Below are 20,362 nucleotides of genomic sequence, written 5' to 3'. Positions count from 1 at the left end.
TGACAGGGGGGAGCTTTCCAAACCCCTGATGGGCCCTGCTCTGTGCGAGACATGGGGTGACACCGCAACCTCCCCATCGACGCTGCCTTGAGTGTGACAGGGGGCGGTGCACCAACCCCCCAATCGGCCATACACTGAGCAGGACTGAGGGTGGTATGGCAACCTCGAAATCCACCCTGCTCTGTGCATGACAGGGTGCGGTGCCCCAACTCCCCAATCAGCCTTGCTCTGAGCCCGACCAGGGGCTGCACCTAGGGATTGGGCCTGCCCTCTGCCACCCGGGAGCAGGCCTAAGCCTGCAGGTCATTATCTCCCAAGGGGTCCCAGACTGTGAGATGGCACAAGCCAGGCTGAGGGACCAGCCACCCCCCCAGTGCACAAATTTTTGTGCACTGGGCCTCTAGTTCAAGTATAAGGGGCTTTCAAAGTTGCGGAGGGAGTTATGAGAGGAAATCAGGTGTTGGGGGCCAGATGTAAGCTGGCAAGGTCCTTGCACCTGCAGGGGCTAGCAAGGCTGGGACCCTTACCCACACAGTTTTCCCAGACTTGTTTGGATGGCGATTATCAGTAGAATGGGAGTAACACTTGTAGAATGAGAACAGCCTTTCATAGCTTGCCAAGAAATCTATAACTATTTACTGAGATATGCTGTACTGAGAACTTGTCCTTCTGCTGTATCTCTCCCTTAGAGATTAAGAGGAACAAAGAACACATTCCTCTTGACAGACCTCCGATTCAGTGTGTTGTGTATAAATAGGATTGTATAGCTAATAAACTCGCTTCAGTTCATCAAGAGAACTGGGGTCCTCCTGACCCCGCTTTCCTGTCTTTCTCTTTTCTCAATTCCCACCTCCCTGCCTCAGCCCGGCTCAACCCTGTCAGGCTGGCCCTGACAGATCTGGCGCCCGAGCTAAGGGACTGAGGAACTGGGAAAAAGAAGGTGAGGAACTCCGCCGGGCCTGGAGAGACGACGTGAGGATCTCCTCCGGATAAAGAGTGTACTCGTTAAGGTAACGGAGGAGCAATTTTTTGATAATCCAGAGTAAAGCATGGGGCAATTAGAATCTAGAGAAAATGCCTTTTATGGCCAAATGCTAAAGTTTATGCTCAATAGTAGAGGAACTAAGATTAATGACAAGCAAGTAGAAAATTTTTTAAAATTCATTCAGGAGGTCTGCATTTCCTTAACGAATTTAATACGGGATTATTTAGATCCCACGCATGACCATAATCAACCGTTTCTTAAGCCAGAACAAAAGGAGAAGCAGTGTGATAGCACAAAACAGGGGTCTAAAAAAGACAGTATATTAAAAAGAAATAATGTAACTTTTAAAGACAATTTAACTCCTCAAGATGAGGAGGATTTTGAGGAAGCTGCTGCTCTTTGTCATGATGATAATACAGGTGTTGTTCAGGCAAAAGAGGAGGAAGAATATTTTTCTGCTGGAACTAAAGAGGGCAGTGATATAGAGGATGTGTTGGAATCCTTTTTAGAAACATTAAAGCTTCTTGGCAAGAAAAAGAGAAGCCACGGGGGCCGTTCCCGCCGCTCTCCGCTGCCTTGTGCAACACCAGTTCCACTTTCCCCTCTCCAGATGGCCTTGCAGGAGGCACGAAAGTGTGGTGAGGAATTGGGCATTCATGCCTTCCCTGTTATGGAACGGGTAAATCCTCACACGGGACAGCGTGAGCGTGCTTATGACGCGCTTCCTTTTAAAACCTTAAAAGAGTTAAAAACAGCCTGTGCTCAGTATGGGCCCACTTCCCCTTATACTTTAACCATCTTGGAAACTATGGCCTCAGAGGCTCTCCCACCTAATGATTGGAGAGCTATTGCCAAGGCTTGTTTATCAGGAGGGGATTATCTCTTGTGGAAATCAGAATATGATGAAAAGGCTAAGGAACAAGCTTCTCGTAATTGAGCTGCCCAGATTAATATTTCTAATGAAATGCTGGTAGGTGAAGGAGTCTATGCTGATACCCACAATCAAATTCAATACCCCCAGGAAGCTTATGGACAGATTAATGGAGCTGGGGTCAGAGCCTGGAAAAAGTTACCCACCTCTGGTCAGAAAACAGAGGAGCTCTCAAAAATTATTCAAGGGCCAGATGAAAAGTACCAGGATTTTGTCTCTCGGCTATTACAGGCTGTTGGCCGAGTAGTGGTGGATGGAGAGGCTGGCATGTTAATAGTTAAACAGTTGGCATATGAAAACGCCAACACTGCCTGCCAAGCTGCACTGCGGCCCTATCAAAGACAGGGGACTCTCTCAGATTATATCCGCATCTGCGCAGATATTGGTCCCTCATATATACAAGGAGTTGCCATTGCGGCTGCATTAAAGGGAACCACCATTGAAGGAATTCTTCAGCAACAATTTAGCACAGGGAAAAGTCAAACATACAAGTGTTACACTTGTGGAGGAACAGGACACATGGCAAAACAGTGTCCTTCTAATAAAGGGGTTAATAAAGGAAATGGCAAAGGTCCCAAACAACCTGGACTATGCCCTAAATGTAAAAAAGGAAAACATTGGGCAAATGAGTGTAAATCTAAAACAGATATCCAGGGAAATTCTTTGCCTCAACACCAGTCGGGAAACTACCAAAAGGGGCCAGCCCAGCCACGGCAAATAACAGGGGCATTGTCTATTTACCCTCCTGTCCTTATGCTGTCTCAAGGTCAGCAGGCTGCACAGCACCCAGCCCGCTCCAGAGAGCAAAATAGATACAAGAGCTATTCCGAGCAACCCCCGGGAGTGCTGGGCTGGACCTTGGATCCATAGGAATAAGACATTCTGTCTGTCCTGGGTGCTGCCCTTGCCTACTAAAATTAACAAAATATCATTAGATTTAAAACCTCCCACATAGAGAAGAAATGATGATTTCCTTGCATTTCTGATACAGCTACAGCAAATGCCACCAGATCTGAAATTTAAAAATACGTCTGGGATTTCTGTACACGTGTAAAGAGAAAACTGGCTTGGGACTAAGGCGCGCATTGTCCGATTTTGGACATTTAGAGAGAGTTTCAAGCTAAAATCTCTTTACAAATATACAAAATAAAACCCAAGACTGATTATTTCCTAAGAAAGATGGCAAAATTTAACCCAAAGGAAAAAAGATGCTGGCTAGATTCTAGCAGCAGGATTGGCATTTCCATAATAAAGAACAGTTTTTAAATACTAATAAAGAATATTAAAAGGTTAATTTCAAGGCCAAAAAGGAAAGTCAGTAAAATTGTCTCTGTTAAAAGAATTTGCTAAAGAATATGCCTTAAAATAATAAATTGAATTTAAATCTCAAGAATTATTAAAATATACTAATTATAAAAATCTAAGTAGCCCAGGTAAAAGATGGCTATGCCCTTTAATTAAGGCTGGCTTCCCAAAGCAGTTTCTAATAGAAGAAGGGCTAGCCTCCCTTCCCCCAACAGAGCAGGTAGGCCAAAAATTTCCTGCCAGTGACAACTTTTAAAGAGAGGCTTGCTTCCCAGTTTCCCATCCTTGGTAGAAAGAATGTAACTAATTTGCATTTTAATGGTTACCTGTTTTCAGTGAATGGCACCCCAAGGCTTAGGAGTTTACTAAATTGAATTAGATATTCTGAAATAACAAAATGCTAAAATATTAATCTAAATGTCCCTCATGAAAAATCTAGAGGACAGAATTAAATCTATTTGATTATGTCAGGTATTTTTGAAGTTTATTCTTAAAAATGTTACTGATTAAGAAATACTAAATATTTAACTTGCCAGCTAAGAGTATAAAGTTCTGGTTACATAAATTGGGAGAAATCATATAATTCAAATAAAATTTCAACATTTATCTAATTGAAAAAAGAGGATAAATTCTATAATCCCAACCAAAATTTTTAAATACAAAGATCAGTTTTAATTTAATTGTTATCTCTTAATAATTATAAAAGGTATATAATCTTTAAATTATATATACACATATATATTTAATAGTTTTTTACGTTAGATTTCTAAACTATAATCAAGGAATGACTTTAGGACATTTCATGGGCCCTGAAATGTTTTCAAAAGTTTATTCTCTTTTCTTAAATGATTTTTTAATAAAGCCAATTTAATATACTTGAAATCACATAGAAAGCTTTATAAAACAAATATTAATAAATATATATTTTAAGTTTTTGCCTCTAAGAAAGGGCAAAACAAGTTATCTTATTTAATATTTCTTAAAATACAGCAGTAGAATTTTAAGATATAATTTAAAATAACAAAAGCTCATTAATAATTTTTAATATTTTACAACAGCATATTAACATTTATCCCAAAACAAACTTACAAATTCCTTAAATATTTGGTAGCAATTTAATAAGAACATAAAAGGATTTTATCCCTTCCACTGTGTGGAAGGCCCCCTGGGAAGGCATTTAAGCATTCTATATTGACCTGTCTTGCCCTTTTTGCCAAGGGGGTCCCTCTTCCAATTGCCTACAACTGTTACCTAAGCTCTCTGTTCATACTGAGGTTGAAGCCTCATGGTAGCTGGTACCATGGATCTGTCTCTTGCCCAATGGCGTAAGCTGGGCCCTCTTTGGAGAAGAAATCGGGGTTCCCCATGATCAATGCCGGGGCCCCGCCAGCAGGCGAGGGGATCCCAAGGCAGTTGCTGGGCATGGAGGCCACAGGGGCATATGCTACCAAGGAGACAGAACTAAACCTCACATCACCCTGCTTGGCCCCGGAGGATGGCTGGTTAGTCAACGACGGGTAAGACCCCTCTGGGAGGGGCAACCTAAGACAGGCACAGTCGCAGGGGGCCTCAGGGGAGAACTTCGGGGTCAACAGAGGTGGGGCAAAGATCCTCACCCCCCCCCAACTATAAAGGGGCTTGAACACTCGCCCCTTCTGAGGGAGGTCTCCTGCCCCCATGGCTGCTGCGCTTCCCATGCCCAGCTCAGATCGGGACCCAGGTAACAGAAAGAGACTTAGCCCAGCCGAGATCAATACCCAGATAACAGAGACTTAGCTAACAGCAGTTACCCTATATATAAATCTAGCTTAACACCAGGAATGCTCAGGGTCTTCTCAAGGATGCAAAATAATCCTTTCCATTAATATTTACAGTATAAACTAAGATTGTTATTAAAGTATTAAATTTAACAATAAAATAATAGTCAAGTTTTCAGATTAATTAAATTTTACTAACTAATATAAGTAATTATTCATAAAGTATTAGCCAAAATTTTCATTTCATGGACAAATTGCTTAACATACAATAAACCTAAAGCAGTCATATTTATATACAAAAATTAAAATTTAAAGTTATCTAGACTGCATTATATAATTTCCAAAAACCTCCTAATATTAAAAAATAAAAAAGGGGGGATAGTGGAATAATAACCTGTTAAGTAAATGATAACCTGTTAAGTAAATGCCTTAATTGCTTTAATATTTTTAACTTGAAAATTAATTTTTTCATTTATAATGCTAATAGCAAGACACCCATGAAAATATACATGGTGTCAAAATAAGCCAAAGGAAAATCGTTTGGACAAAAATTAAAAGAATCCCAAGTATAAATTATAGATATGATTCCTTTATTAACCTTTGGTCGAGAATACATTTGTATATTTTCAGAAAACAACTCCAAGACCATGTGGATTCCTGCAACAGAGAGGAATTATTAGGACTGCTCCAGCCACAGAATAGCAGTGGCACCATGAGACAACAAGAAGAGAAGCAGTCCAAAAATGAAGACGGTGAAGACGCCTTATCATGCTAGCAGTCAGCAGCTGTGCATCGCTGCAAGTTGCCCAGGACCAAACCAGAGAGGGTCGGACCTGCATTGCCACCATTTGTCCACCATCCAGAACTGAAATATTACTGCTGACATGTACACATAAAAAACTGTCAGACACTGAAACATGAACTTCGCCTAAAAAACAAAGAAGGGGGATCTGTTGGGGGCCAGATGTAAGCTGGCAAGGTCCTTGCACCTGCAGGGGCTAGCAAGGCTGGGACCCTTACCCACACAGTTTTCCCAGACTTGTTTGGATGGCGATTATCAGTAGAATGGGAGTAACACTTGTAGAATGAGAACAGCCTTTCATAGCTTGCCAAGAAGTCTATAACTATTTACTGAGATATGCTGTACTGAGAACTTGTCCTTCTGCTGTATCTCTCCCTTAGAGATTAAGAGGAACAAAGAACACATTCCTCTTGACAGACCTCCGATTCAGTGTGTTGTGTATAAATAGGATTGTATAGCTAATAAACTCGCTTCAGTTCATCAAGAGAACTGGGGTCCTCCTGACCCCGCTTTCCTGTCTTTCTTTCTTTTCTCAATTCCCACCTCCCTGCCTCAGCCCGGCTCAACCCTGTCAGGCTGGCCCTGACAATCAGGGGGAGATGTGACTTCAGTAGAGTCACAAGATGCAATATTCCTGGCTTTTAATGATGAAGGAAGCGGTCACCAGTCACAGAATATGGGTGGTCTCCAGAAGCTGGAAAGACAGTCTCCCCAAGAGCCTCCAGAAGAGAATGCAGCCTCCTGATACCTGGATTGCAGCCTGGTGAGCCCCACACCAGACTTCTGTGCTAATAACTGTAACACATTTGCATTGTTTCAGGCCACTAAATTTGTGATAATTTTTTACGGCAGCACTAGATAACTAACACACATGTCAAAGCTTAAAAAAAGCCTTGCAGGCATGAGGAAAAAATATTTAAAGAAGTGTCAGCAAAAAGGTAAAAGAAAGTGAGGATAGAGGGAGTTCATTTACTATGGCACATGGATTGTAAAACTTTGTCAGAAAGGTTGGTCTGAGCACAATGCTGCATCAACGTGGAGCTACTTACAGCAATATGGAGAAAGAGTATGGAAAAGAACAGGGTTGTGTTTTTTTCCAGCCTGATTCCCTAACACTGAGACCAGGATATAATAAGTGCTCAATGTTTGCAGAATGCAGCTGCAAGGAGGGGACTGTAATTTAGACAGTATAAGATGACCCTGAGATTAGGGCAGAGGTAATGCTGGCATGAAAGGCAGGGTGGGATTGACTAACTCAGTTGAGGACCTTTGAGGGCATGGAGGAAAGGGGTGGTCTCAGGCCTGAGAGCTGAAGTCTGTGTTTGAACAATTATCACCACCTTTTTGAGAACCGGCTGAAGTTGTTAAGGTCCTTACATAAAGCAATCCTCATTACAAGGGACAGGGCCTGCTGCCAAAAGGTAGGGGAGCCCTGACTGGCTCCTGTGGGGAAGATAGCATCTGTCTCGAGTAGCTAGGGTGACTTTGTTAGGGGCAGAAATAGAACATTCAAGACTAGCTACCCTATATAATAAAAGGTTAATATGCAAATCAACGAAAAGGTGGAACAACAAGTTGCTATGACATGCACTGACTCCAGGGAGCAAATGCTCAATGCAGGAGCTGCTCTCTGGGGGTCAGTGCACTCCCACAGAGGGAGCACTGCTTGGCCAGAAGCCGGGCTCATGGCTGGCAAGTGCAGTGGCAGTGGCAGGAGCCTCTCCTGACTCCATGGCAGTGCTAAGGATGTCTGACTGATGGTTTAGGTCCACACCCCAAGGGCTCGCGGACTGTGAGCGGGTGCAGGCCAGGCTGAGGGACCCCTCACCCCTGAGTGCCCAAATTTTGTGCACCAGACCTCTAGTTAATTATAAAAAACATTAGTCATGTTCTTCTCACTGTGATTGTTTTGTCCTGATTAAAGAAGGCACATCTAACCTGGCTGGGAGTTGCAAGCAGGACTTAGGACCTCACTTGGAAATACGGCCCATCCTCCACATCCAGTGATGCCTTCCCCAGGATATAAGTGACACATTTTCCCATGGAACTCTGAATTAGTACCTTTCCCTCTAACTTTCTTCAAATTAAGAGAATCTATGGAGTTCCCTATACTGCACAGTTTTAATGAAAGAAAATAAGACTTTCTAAGAGCATCAAATACATGTTTTTTTTTATTTATAAACATATATACTCCTCTCTCTCTCTCTCTATCTATCTCTCTCCTCTCTCTCTCTCTCTCTCTCTCTCTCTCTCTCTCTTTCTCTTTAAAATATATTCTTACTGATTCAGAGAGGAAGGGAGTGGGAGGGAGATAAAAACATCAATGATGAGAGAGAATCGCTGGTCGGCTGCCTCCTACACACCCCGTACTAGGGATCAGGCCAAAACCTAGACATGTGGCCTGACCTGGAATCAAACTGTGACTTCCTGGTTCATAGGTTGATGTTAACCCACTGAGTCACACTGGCCGGGCTCAATTCTTATTTATAAATTCATTCCAAGGACATATACAGCTTGAAAAGCTTTGAAAGCAGTTTAAAAAGAAACAACAACTAGCTTTTAAGTAGCAAGAAAACAGTTATAGAAGAAAGTTTAAATTAAAAGAAAAAATAATTGTTTTACTTTATTCAAGAGTGGGAACATCCTCCATGAAAATGTGTACCTTGACTGAGGATGGCTGGGTGGCCTTATCACACCTTAGGAAATCAAATGCTTTTTACAATGACAAGAAAGAGAGTTTCATCTAATTTCTCTCCCAGGGTAGATGTCTGTCAACAGAAGGTGGACATGAATAAAAGGAGGGGCTTGCACAATCAATCCAGAAAATCAGCAATCTATGAGTAATCCAGAACCCAGTATATATCTCCTCTGCCACACACCCTCCCTCCCAGCCAGTGAGCAAGACAATTACTCTCAAGTCAAGCTAAGTGCCCCCCAGTCACAGTGGCCCAATGCTGACATACAAAGCATACAAATAATTCTCACTCTGGCATAAAAGTGACAACTTTCTTGGAAGAAAAGCAGATACTGTAAATTTCTCAAAGTCTTCCTGAAACATTTTCTAAAGTAATTTTTACTTCTTTAGAAAAAATGCATACCTGGCAAACCATCTGTAATAAAAGGCCCATTCTATAAAACCTTACCTGGTCCTACTCATATCTGCAATCATAATCATATTTACAGACAAATATATCTATACTAAGAAAAGAGCAATATGCTAATTAGACTGGGAGACCTTCCAGAAGACCTTCCAGATGTTCTTCTGGACAAAGCCATGGTGGTGGGGCCAAGGTAGAGGCGGTTAGAGGCCAAGAGGGGAGGGCAGTTGTGGGTGATCAGGCTGGTGGGGGGCGGTGCTGTTTGGGGGTAAGCAGATCAGCAGAGGGGCCAGTTGGGGGCAAGAAGGCCATCAGTGGGGGGCAGTTGGAGGTGATCAGGATAGCGGGGGTGGGGGCCAGTTTGGAGTGAGCAGGCCAGCAGGGGGACAGTTGGGGATGAGCAGGCCAGTGGGGAGGGAAGGGAGGGACAAGCAGGCCAGCAGGGGCGGAAGTTTGTGGTGATCAGGCTCGTGGGGGGGGGCATGTGGGTGCAAGCAGGCCAGCAGTGGGGGGCGGGGGGAGGTCAGCTGGGGTCGAGCAGGCCGGCAGGCAGAGTGGTTAGAGGCAATGAGGCAGGCAGGCAGGCAGGTGAGCGGTTAGGAGCCAGCAGTCCCAGATTGCGAGAGGGATGTGTGACTGCTGTAAACTGGCAGTAGGACATCCTTCGAGGGGTCCCAAATTGGAGAGGGTGCAGGCCAGGCTGAGGAACACACTGTCCCCCGTGCATGAATTTCATGCACCGGGCCACTATTAAAAATATAAACAAACAGAAAAAAACAAAGATAACATGCTAAAGACCACAAATTTATTATATGGCAAAAGTCAAGATTCAAAAATATCTCCCCTACTAGCAGAATTAGGTGGGAAATTAACAAAGTAGAATTTAATAGGATGCAAAATAAAGTCTCGTACTAGGGCTTTAAAAAAAAAAAAACCTGCACAACAGGATAACCTAGTTTAAGACCAGTGCATCTACAAAAACACATTTTCGTTTATTGCAAGCTCAACAAGAGGCAGCAGTCTGAAACAGTGGTCCCAAAAAGCTAATGCAATTCTAAGTTGCATTAAGAGAAGACAATGTCCTCTTCACAAATAATATCATCCTGGGGACCATACTCAGTTCTGGGAATCACATTTTAAAAGAATCAATAACTGAACTGTGTGTTGGGAGAAGGGTGGGATCTAGCCTAGGGAATATTCTGCACAAAAGCTAGTGAAGGAACTGGGGATGTTTAAACTGTTTTATTTTGTTTTTCATCTCATCTGTAAAGAGGATATGCTGCATAATGGAAAAGGGAGTGGACTAGGAATGGCAAATGGGTTTCCTTTCCTGAGCCAGTTCTAATCAACTGGTAGTGACTCCCAGGACCTGGTGCTGAGAAAGATTCTGAGAGTAGAAAGGAGGGAGTGAGGGCAGAGAGAGAGACACCAACTGGTTGCCTCCCACATTATCCCAATCTGGGGATTAGGGGAGTAGAGGAGCAAACTGCACCCAAAGTAGGTACCTCTGACTGGGAATTGAACCCAGGACCCTTGGGTATGTTGCAATTCTCTAACCACTGAACAACACCCACAAGGTTTCAGTGCATCTTTGTTCTTATACCATTCTCTGGCTATGTTTTTATTACCGTGTTAACATAAGAAACATTCAAACCTGTAAAGAATTTTGTGTTTATTTGAGCAAACTGTCGACAAGTGCCTGGAAGCAGTACCTCAACGGATTGGGAAAGTGCTCTGGAGAGTGGCGGGTTTTCTTCTATTTTTATACATTACAACCAAAGGAGGAGACAAAGGTAGGTTACAAGAAATTCATTGGTGATACATTAGAGAGGCGGGAGAAACCAAAAGGGGCTTGGGGGTGAGGGAGAGAACCTGTGGGACTGGATAAAACATAAAATGATAGACACATACTTAGAAGGGTGTAGGATAGCCAACAGTCAACAATTAACATGAGAACAATGAAGGAATTAGTGGTAACTGTCCGGGAGCCCAAGCACATTAGGTTGTGCCACAAGGGGCCCAGAAAAAGGGAAGTTACAAGTTACCCAGATATTTCAAGGGTATCCTAGCTAATAAAAGACAAAAGGGTAATGAACCGTACCTCCGCTATGCTTCCCATTGGCTAATCAGGGCGATATGCGAATTAACTGCCAACAAAGATGGCGGTTAATTTGCATACATAGGCACAATGATGGGAGGCGAAAGGGGAAGGACAGAGGAAGCTGCCTGACGCTGACAGTGATCGGAAACCCAGGCAGCAGGCAAGAGCCGGGTGACAGGGCAAAGGGGGGGAACCTGGGCCGCCTTTGCCCTGCATGAACTATGCAGCTGGGAGAGGGGTGTGCGGCCGCTGGGAGCAGGGCGGGAACTTCCCGGGGTTTGCAGCAGGCAGCTGGGAGCGGGGCGGGAACTTCTGCCGCATTGTCATGGCAATGCGGCAGAAGTTCCCGCCTCGTAGCTGCTTGCTCATTCACTTACTCGCTCATTCATTCACTCATTCACTCACCCATTATTCACTCACTCACTCACTCACTCAGCAAACCCTCTCAGGTCCCTGGCACCAGGCCAGGCACTGAAGTTGAAGCAGGATAAGACAGAGCAATGTCCTCAAGATGTTAGTAATTCAGTAGGGCGAAGCAGGCACATGAACAAGGCAGTTGTACGCACAGATGCAGTGTACTGGGTTCAGTGAGAGCAGTAACTAATGCCGACTTTGTTCTCTTGATACAATGGGGCCTCGGGAGCCAGGCCGCCCCAAGCCTGTAGGCCTGTGCCTAGGCCAGGAGTGGCTGGGGTCCAGGAACATGACAGAAGGCGCAGGTCGGGCTGAGGGGTCTGACCCCACCCCTCACCCTCACCCCCGAGTGCACAAATTTTTGTGCACCGGGCTACTAGTCTATCTATATAAAAGACTAATATGCTAAGTGTTCTGCCGTCAGGGTAATACGTTATGTCGCAATGCCCAGCTTCCTCTCCCTAGCGACTAGCCTCCTAGAAGTTTCTTCAGCCCAGGAACACAAGTTGCTTTATATCCAGGTAGAAACATTCACAGTTAACCAAATGTCTGTGAAGTATTTTCCTGTGCCTCATCTCATTTGATCCTCACACAAGTCGTGGAGTAGGTAGATCGGAGACTTGGTTGAATCCTATTTTCTTTTCATTAAACAGAAAATGAAGATTTAGAAAGTTTAGAAACTCGACCCAACTGAAAAGAATTGAGAAATGGTGGGCCCCCACCCCCCCTCCACCCCCCCTTCCCCCGCTCAAAAAGAAATAAAGAAAAGAAATGGTGGACCTTAAAAATGACTTCAGGTTTTTTCACTGCACAAAATATAGTCAAACACTGCTGCAAATTAAATATTTTACCCTTTGTTCTCCCTGCGTGATCTACAATAATAATGTGCTTCTTTGTGTTGATATTTACTGCTGTGTTGCTGACAATTACCTGAAAAGAAGTTGGAGTGCTTCACTGGGCTGGAAAAAGTTTAGCTAAATCAGAAAGCAGCTCTAATTAACAAGTTTGTTTTATATCTATAAAAGGCTAAGTTGACTCGCACATGGGTGATACATATAAAGCTCTCATTGGCAGCAATCACATGCATTTCAATCTGTCATTGTCGATCATGAATTTGGTTGACACTTCTATTATTGAGAAAGGGTGAACAGGGATATTAAAATATTTCTTCTAATTAATTTCCTTTCAATGTGCACAAATTCATGCACCAGGCCTCTAGTGTTATTATAGATGCAAAAAGACAGATAGGCTCAGTGAAGATACTGTCCTAGAATGTAACTACCCACTATTACTGCTTTTGGTTAAAGTTTAATTTCCGATCGTCCTTTGTGGTTACTTCAGGTCTTTGAGTTTGCAAGACCATCATACAGGCCTTCCCTGAGCTTGTCAGGTTACCATGTGGCCCCTTTCACCCACAGCATCTTGGTAAGCCAGCTTACCTTTATCTTCCTCGGTATGCTCAAGAGTGGGTACTTGCCATGGCCTGTGTTGCTCGGTGGTTGGAGCATCAACCTGAGCAGCAGAGTCACCTATTGGATTCCTGGCCAAGGGCACATACCTGGGTTGCAAGTCCAAGCCCACAGTGGAGTGGAATGGGGGTGCTGCAGGAGGCAACCTATAGATGTCTCTTTCACATTGGTGTTTTTCTGACCCCGCCCCCCCCTGCCACCCCCACTTCCTTCCAGTCTCTAAAATCAATGGAAAATATGTCCTTACTCCTTGGGAGAGGTACAAAGAAAACCAAAAACCAAAAAACGATAAAAAGGTAGATACTTAAAGTTTAGCTCACTGATTTTCAACCAGTGACTTTTGCCTCTCCAAGAACATCAGGCAATGTCTGAGACATTCAGTAAGGTCAGAACTGGTAAGAGGCGCTGCATTTAGTGGGCAGAGAGGCCAGGGATGCTGCTAAATCACCCGGCGGTGCACAAGACAGAGCCCCCTACAAAGGGTTTTCCGGTCCCAAAAGGCAACAGTGCCGCGGTTACTGAGTGACTTAATGAAAGGAAAAATAAGCAAAGCCCGAGCTGGCGGAGCTCGCTGGGTGCAATGCCTGGGCTGTGATGGGACCAGCTGGCCAGGGGATAGCCAGGTTGGGTCCAGCGCCCTAGGCCGCAACAGGAGGAAGACACAGGGTTAACACCCAGATCCCGCAGGCCCCGGATGTGGTGCAGAGCACATGGCTTCTCCTCCAATCCCCGCTCTAGCCCAGCGGTCCTCGCGGGACTCAGAGGCCAAGCTCTCGCGAGAAGTGGGCGGAGCTTCCGGCGGTTGTTGGCATTGACTTGGCTGTAAAGCTCTGGGTTCCCGGATTCCCGGATTCCCGGATTCCCGTGCTGGGCTGGCTGGGTCTCGGGGAGAGGGCGGGATCGGCTGTGAGGCCCCCACCCGCCGCGAGGTGCCTCCACTTCCAGGGCCGCGGGTTTCACAGCCTCGCTCCGTATCTCTACTCTCCAGCCGCTGGTGAGAGTCGCGCCGGGTACACAACCCACTCACCCGTGGCAAGCCGAGGGGAGGAAATGTGTTTATCCGCCATTTCCTAGTTCGAGTGGGCGGGAGAGCCTTGAGGTATACCCGTTCCTCTTGATTCCCGGCCCGCGGTTGGGCTCTGAGGACAGGTGAGGAAAAAGTACCGGGAGCACACGTGAGGAGATGTAGCATCTTGTTTGTTTCCGTTAAAGCACCAACCCGGTGCGCGGGTGAGGAGGCGAACCTTCTTGCTTGTTGTCCTGCAAGCGCCGTCCCCGCTGGGCTTTCGTGCTTTCCCGCTTTCCCGCAGGTCAGCCACTGTTCCGTCTTCAGAAATTCCCGTGCCCTCTGCCTGCCTGGTAACCGTTGGCATCTTCTCTTCCAGCTCACCGTGCCCCCCAAATATGACGTGTTGAGTCAAGACGAACTACGCACAAAGCTGTCCCAGACCTTCAAGCGCCGAGGTATCCTGGACTCCCTCAAGGTGTCGGCTTGAGGCATATCTGTTCTGTAACTTTTACAAGTGGAAGCGGTGACAGGGAGTCCGCATTTAAACCCACTGGGTCTTGGTTTTAAAAATAATATGATATGCAGGTGGTATTGGGGAGTGACGCTTTTATGTTTTGTAGAACTCGTTATCCTGGAAAGCATTCTCAAACGGTTGAGAGTTTGCCCGGTCTTCATATTCAAATAGATTTATTGACTGACATTCAGGTAGGAGCGAGTAGCTGTATAAAATGAAAACATTTTAGCAACAAGGCAAGTTTTGTGAAACTGGTTTGTAGGTTCTTGAATTAATACGTGGTTTTGTAATAGTCATGTTTGGATGAAGGATATTGAGACAATATAATAAGCATTGTGTGCTGCTTACAGTACAATAGTCTGGAGAATGACAGCTTTTTTCTTTAAAATATAATGAAAGCTCTGAAGGTTTCACTTGGGCAGCACATACGTATTAGTATGAATTAACAGCAAGGAGTAGGGTTACCTCAAATGTGTTTTCATTACTATATACAGTTAGACGTGTATTTTACACTTATCAGGGGAAATACTGAGTTTTTCCTTCTCCCCCCATTGTTTTCGTAACTTAAAAAACAAAACAGTACACTTTATACCTATCTGAAAAACCCATAAAAACATAGAGGAAGAGAGTCTTTTCTGATTCAGCTATTATTGGCACAGTGGTGTGTGTGTGTATTCTTAGTTCACTGTTGTATAGTGAGCATTTTCCTGTGACCTGAAAAGTTCCTTGAAACCCTCCATTTAAGTGTCCCATGATTGGATGTATGGGTAATTTATGTAGCAGTCCCTGGTGAATGTTTAATCTTGGCAGAGAATAATTTACTAATACACTTTACATATAAAGTAACATCAGGAATAGAATTGGTTTAAATGTGTTTTCATTACTACATATATTTCAGAAGTATATCTGAAATATAAATGCTGAATAGGTTATAACCAGGTCTGTGCATCCTTCAGTTGCATTTCTCATTTTTGCCTAGGTTACGTGGCATTCTTACATTCTTGTATGACTTTATCTATATAGAAAAGGCTAATATGCAAAGTGTTTCCTTGGAGGTTAGCCCGGGCCCCCCAGCCATGATCGGAGAATCAGGCGCCTTTGCCGCCCTGGCCAGTGATAGCAGGAAGTAGGGGTGGAGCCAGTGATGGGAGCTGGGCACGGTCAAAGCTGGTAGTCCCGGGAGCTAGGGGTCCCTTGCCTGGGCCTAAAGCGAAGCCCACGATCACGGCGCCCCCCCACTGCCACTGCAGGTCCCCGCTGCCCGGGACGGACACCTAGGCCAGAGGAATTAGGCCTGGGCAGGGGCAGAGCCTGCAACCGTGGGGAGCTGGGGTTCCCCTTCCCAGGCCTGACACCTCTGCCGGAGGCCTCTGGCCTGGTCAAGGGGCCGATCCGGTGATTTGTGATCGGAGGGTGATGAGGGTCAACTCCTCTGGCTGAGGCGTCAGGCCTGGGCGGGGGGTGGAGCAAGCGATCAGAGGGAGATGGGGGTCCCCTGTCCAGGCATGATTCCTGGGCCAGAGGCCTCAGGCCTGGGAGGGGGCCAGAGCCAGTGATCGGGGGGCAATAGGGGTCCCCTGTCCAAGCCTGACACCTCTGACAGAGGCGTCAGGCTTGGGCAAGGGGCCGATCAGGCGATAGGAGGGTGATGGGGGTCAACGCCTGAGGGCTCCCAGTATGTGAGAGGGAGCTGGCTGGGCTGAGGGACACTCTCCCCCCACACACACACCCAGAGCACGAATTTCGTGCACCGGGCCCCTAGTTACGTTAATAACAATGTACCTACCTATATAGTTTAAGTTTAAAAAGTTTGGCTCTCAAAAGAAACTTCAATCGTTGTACTGTTGATATTTGGCTCTGTTGACTAATGAGTTTGCTGACCACTGGGTTAGGGCAAAGCATTTTTTTTAAGGCTCTTTGGCAGAGCATGTGTATTCTTCTCAGTATAAATGTCTTTTGTACTATAGGATTTTTGATGTGTAAGTACTGTTCTGTACTTGTAGTTATATACTCTTGTTCTTTTCAGGTGTAGGATAGAAGATAGAGGTATAGCAACTCTGTTTGTTTCCTGCTTGTATAGTATTGATATGAATATGTTGCGTGGATATAGGCAACATAGTCTTGAGCTCTGCTCAATTAATATGTTTCCAGATTATATGCAAAGTAGATTAGGACAATATTCAGTAGTTCAGTTAATTTAGAGGTTTTCTTAAAACTCAAAGGAAAACTAACACATTATAACCTTGAAGAAAATTACCCACTTTGAACCTAAGTTTTCATATTTATAAAATGTGGGAAAATTACTGTATTTCACAGTGTCTTGAGATGTAAATAATATATATGGAAGTGCGTTTTTAAAAATATATTTTTATTGATTTCAGAGAGGAAGGGAGAGGGAGAGAGAGATAGAAAAATGAATGATGAGAGAGAATCATTGATCAGCTGCCTCCTGCACACCCTCAACTGGAGGTGGAGTCCTGCAACCTGGACATGTGCCCTTGACCAGAATCGAAACCAGCACCCAATATTTCTTCCAATATTATTTTCATATTCTTCATCAATCCACAGAGAGTTGAGGAAGCAACAGAATTTTCTCTTATACATGCTATCTGAATCAAAGACTGCTGAAATGGACTCATAGGGAAGTTAGTTAGAGTCTTCATGTGTTCTGACTAACCAGCAATTCACTTGGAAGCAGGTGAAAACAGCTTCTCTGGCCAGAATCCATGGGCTGCTTATCTCATAGAGTAAGACAAAGTGTGCAGCAGAGTAGTACTAACTTTTGGCCATGGATCTAAAACAACTCCCCTATCAGACCTGCCTTGAGTGTGACGGGGGGCGGTGCCCCAACCCCCCAATCGGCCCTACCCTGAGCGTGACTGAGGGTGGCATCACAACCTCCCAATCCACCCTGCTTTGTGCATGACAGGGGGCGGCGCCCCAACTCCCAAATCAGCCCTGCTCTGAGCCGGACCAGGGACTGCACCTAGGGATTGGGCCTGCCCTCTGCCACCCGGGAGCAGGCCTAAATAAAACGATTCTAATAAAACGATTCTAATTTGTGTGGCAAATCTGTGTATTCCTAGTGAAGCAAACCTGAAAGTTTGTTCCCATTTGTTTTTTTTTTGTTTTTTTCTTTTTTGTCATTGAGCTAGACACAACTGAGAAAGCAGGTCATTCACGAATTGATGCACCCTGTATTGAGTGGAAGTCCTCCACCATTTCAGTGGAAGGGAGTGCCCTCTTCTTTTTAAAACATATTTTTATTGATTTCAGAGAGGAAGGGAGAGGGAGAGAGAGAGAGAGAAATATCAATGATGAGAGAGAATCATTGATTGTCTGCTTCCCGCATGCCCCCCTACTGTGGATTGAGCCCAAAACTTGGGCATGTGCCCTTGACTGGAATCGAACCCGGACCCGTCAGTCCCCAGGCCAACGCTCTATTCACTGAGCCAAGCCAGCCAGGGCAGGAGCGCCCTCTTAATAGGCAGGTATACCTGTGTCCCACATGAGAAACCAGAGTCTGCAGAAGTGGGTAATTTGCTTAAGGTCACAGGATTTCAAGATGGCAACACAGGGCAGTAAATCTAGATCTTTAAAATGTGCTCTTTAGATAAGAGAAATAAAGAATACATTAATTTTTTTGAAACCTGTTTTAATCCTCAAGTATTAAAACATTTGTTTACCACTTCTTAATTATTTTAACTATATTCCTACACCATTGCCTTTGAACATATTAGTTACATTTTATCTTAAAGGCAGATATAGCAAACTTTCCATATATTTTTTTAAATTGGCTTAATATTTTAGAGCAGCTTCATAGCAAAATTGAACAGAATGGAGAGTTTCTGTATGTCTCCTCCTCCTTCATGCACAGCCTTCCCCATGATCAACATTTTTACAGTCAATGAGCCTACATGGTGGCATCATTGTCACCTAAAATCCATAATTAACATTAGGGTGCACTCTTTATGTTGTCCCTATGTTTTAATTCTCTTTCTATTAGCTGTAGTTGTCCAAAAGTTTCTTATTCAGAAGTTTTAAGAAATCTTGAACAGTGTTAGTATTTGAAAAACTTGAAACTTAAATATGCTGTATTTAAGTTTGCCTGAGCAATAGTCAATTACATAGTTACTAGAGGCCGGATGCACAAAAATTTGTGCACTGGCGGGGGTGGGGGGTGTCCCTCAGCCCCACTTGTGTCCTCTCACAGTCTGGGACCCCTCAGGAGATTACGACCTGCTGGCTTAGGCCCACTCCCGGTGGCAGAGGGCAGGCCCAATCCCTAGATGCCTGCACTGCAGCTCCTGGTCGGGCTCAGAGCAGGGCAGACAGGGGAGTTGGGGCGCCGCCCCCTGTCATGCACAGAGCAGGGCAGATCAGAAGGTTGTGATGCCACCTCCAGTCACGCTCAGGGTAGGGCCGATTGGGGGCTTGGGGCACTGCCCCCTGTCACGCTCAGAGCAGGGCCCATCAGGGGGGTTGGGGCTCCGTACCCTGTCACACACAGAGCAGGGCCCATCAGGGGGTTAGGGAGCTCCGCCCTGTCATGCACAGAGCAGGGCCGATCGGGGGGTTGGGGAGCTCCCCCCATCATACACAGAGCAGGGCCGATCAGGGGGTTGTGATGCCATCCTCAGTAATGCTCAGTGTAGGGCCGATTGGGGGGTTGGGGTGCTGCCCCCTGTCACACTCAGGGCAGGGATGATGGGGAGGTTGCGGCTCCACCCTGTCACACACAGTGCAGGGCCCATCAGGGGGTTGGTGCGCTGCCACTGTCACACTCAGGGCAGGGCCAATGGGGAGGTTATGGCTCTACCCTGTCACACACAGATTAGGGCCCTGCTCTGTGCGTGACAGGGGGCAGCGCCCAAAGCCCCTGATTGTCCCGGCTCTGTGCGTGACAGGGGGTGGCGCCGCAACTTCCCAATCAGACCTGCCTTGAGTGTGACGGGGGGGCGGTGCCCCAACCCCCCAATCGGCCCTGCTCTGAGCCGGACCAGGGACTGCACCTAGGGATTAGGCCTGCCCTCTGCCACCCGGGAGCAGGCCTAAGCCAGCAGGTTGTTATTTCCCGAGGGGTCCCAGACTGTGAGAGGGCACAGGCCGGGCTGAGGTATCCCCCCCCCCCGAGTGCACAAATTTTTGTGCACCGGGCCTCTAGTACTAATATAAGGGTAATACGCTAATCAGACTGGATGTCTTCCAGACATCCTTCTGGACAAAGCCATGTTGGTGAGGGCTGAGGCAGAGGCAATTAGGGGCAATCAGGCCAGCAGGGGAGAGCAGTTGGGGCAATCAGGCAGGCAGGTGAGCGGATAGGAGCCAGCGGTTCCAGATTGGGAGATGGATATTGGACTGCCGGTTTAGACCCATTCCTGGCAGTTGGACATTCCCCGAGGGGTCCTGATTTGGAGAGGGTGCAGGCCAGGCTGAGGGATCCTCCCTCACCACTCCCTTACCCCATTCTTTCCCCCTACCCCGTGCATGAATTTTGTGCACCGGGCCTCTAGTATTATATATTTAAATGAATTAATCGTGAAGAACATAGTTAATTAAGCACCTGTTGATTGAGATTTTGTTGTTTTATTGTTTGGGTTTTGCCATTAGAAGCGGTGTGCAGTGTACACTCTTTGTTTCCCTGTGGAAGTGTAGCTGTGTGAATTCCTAGAGGTGAAAAGACTAGGTTAAAGAACACATGTCTTTTTGAATACACAAACACTAACAAATTTCCCTCCTGAGTGATTGAACCTGCCGACTTCCCTGCTTTCTTGCCAGCACTTTAAGTATGATGAGAGTTTTAATCTTAGCAGTCTTATTGGGAAAATAGGACCCCTTTGTTTTAGTATTAACTTGCATTTTCTTAGGATTTTGTTTATCGACATTAAATTGTCTTACTGATTTATTAGATCTCTTTAATATTATGAAAGTTAGTGTGCTTTCTCCTCATTATAGCAAATATTTTCTTCCAGTGTGT

The 20,362-nt window shown here is 45.5% G+C and overlaps 1 pseudogene across 1 annotated transcript in view; it reads left to right on the top strand.

Moving 5' to 3' along the window:
• The first annotated feature begins 5,690 nt into the window (after positions 1 to 5,690).
• The window catches only part of LOC308512355 (centriole and centriolar satellite protein OFD1-like), a 125,213-nt pseudogene continuing 110,541 nt past the window's right edge, over positions 5,691 to 20,362 (top strand). Inside the window, exon 1 of the transcript in view lies at positions 5,691 to 5,730. The product of the transcript in view is annotated as a centriole and centriolar satellite protein OFD1-like (transcript). The remainder of the gene's footprint in view (positions 5,731 to 20,362) is intronic.

The sequence above is a fragment of the Myotis nattereri genome (assembly GCF_964212035.1).
Source record: "Myotis nattereri genome assembly, chromosome: Y".
NCBI lineage: Eukaryota > Metazoa > Chordata > Mammalia > Chiroptera > Vespertilionidae > Myotis > Myotis nattereri.
This window is presented reverse-complemented; position numbering and strand designations above follow the sequence as displayed.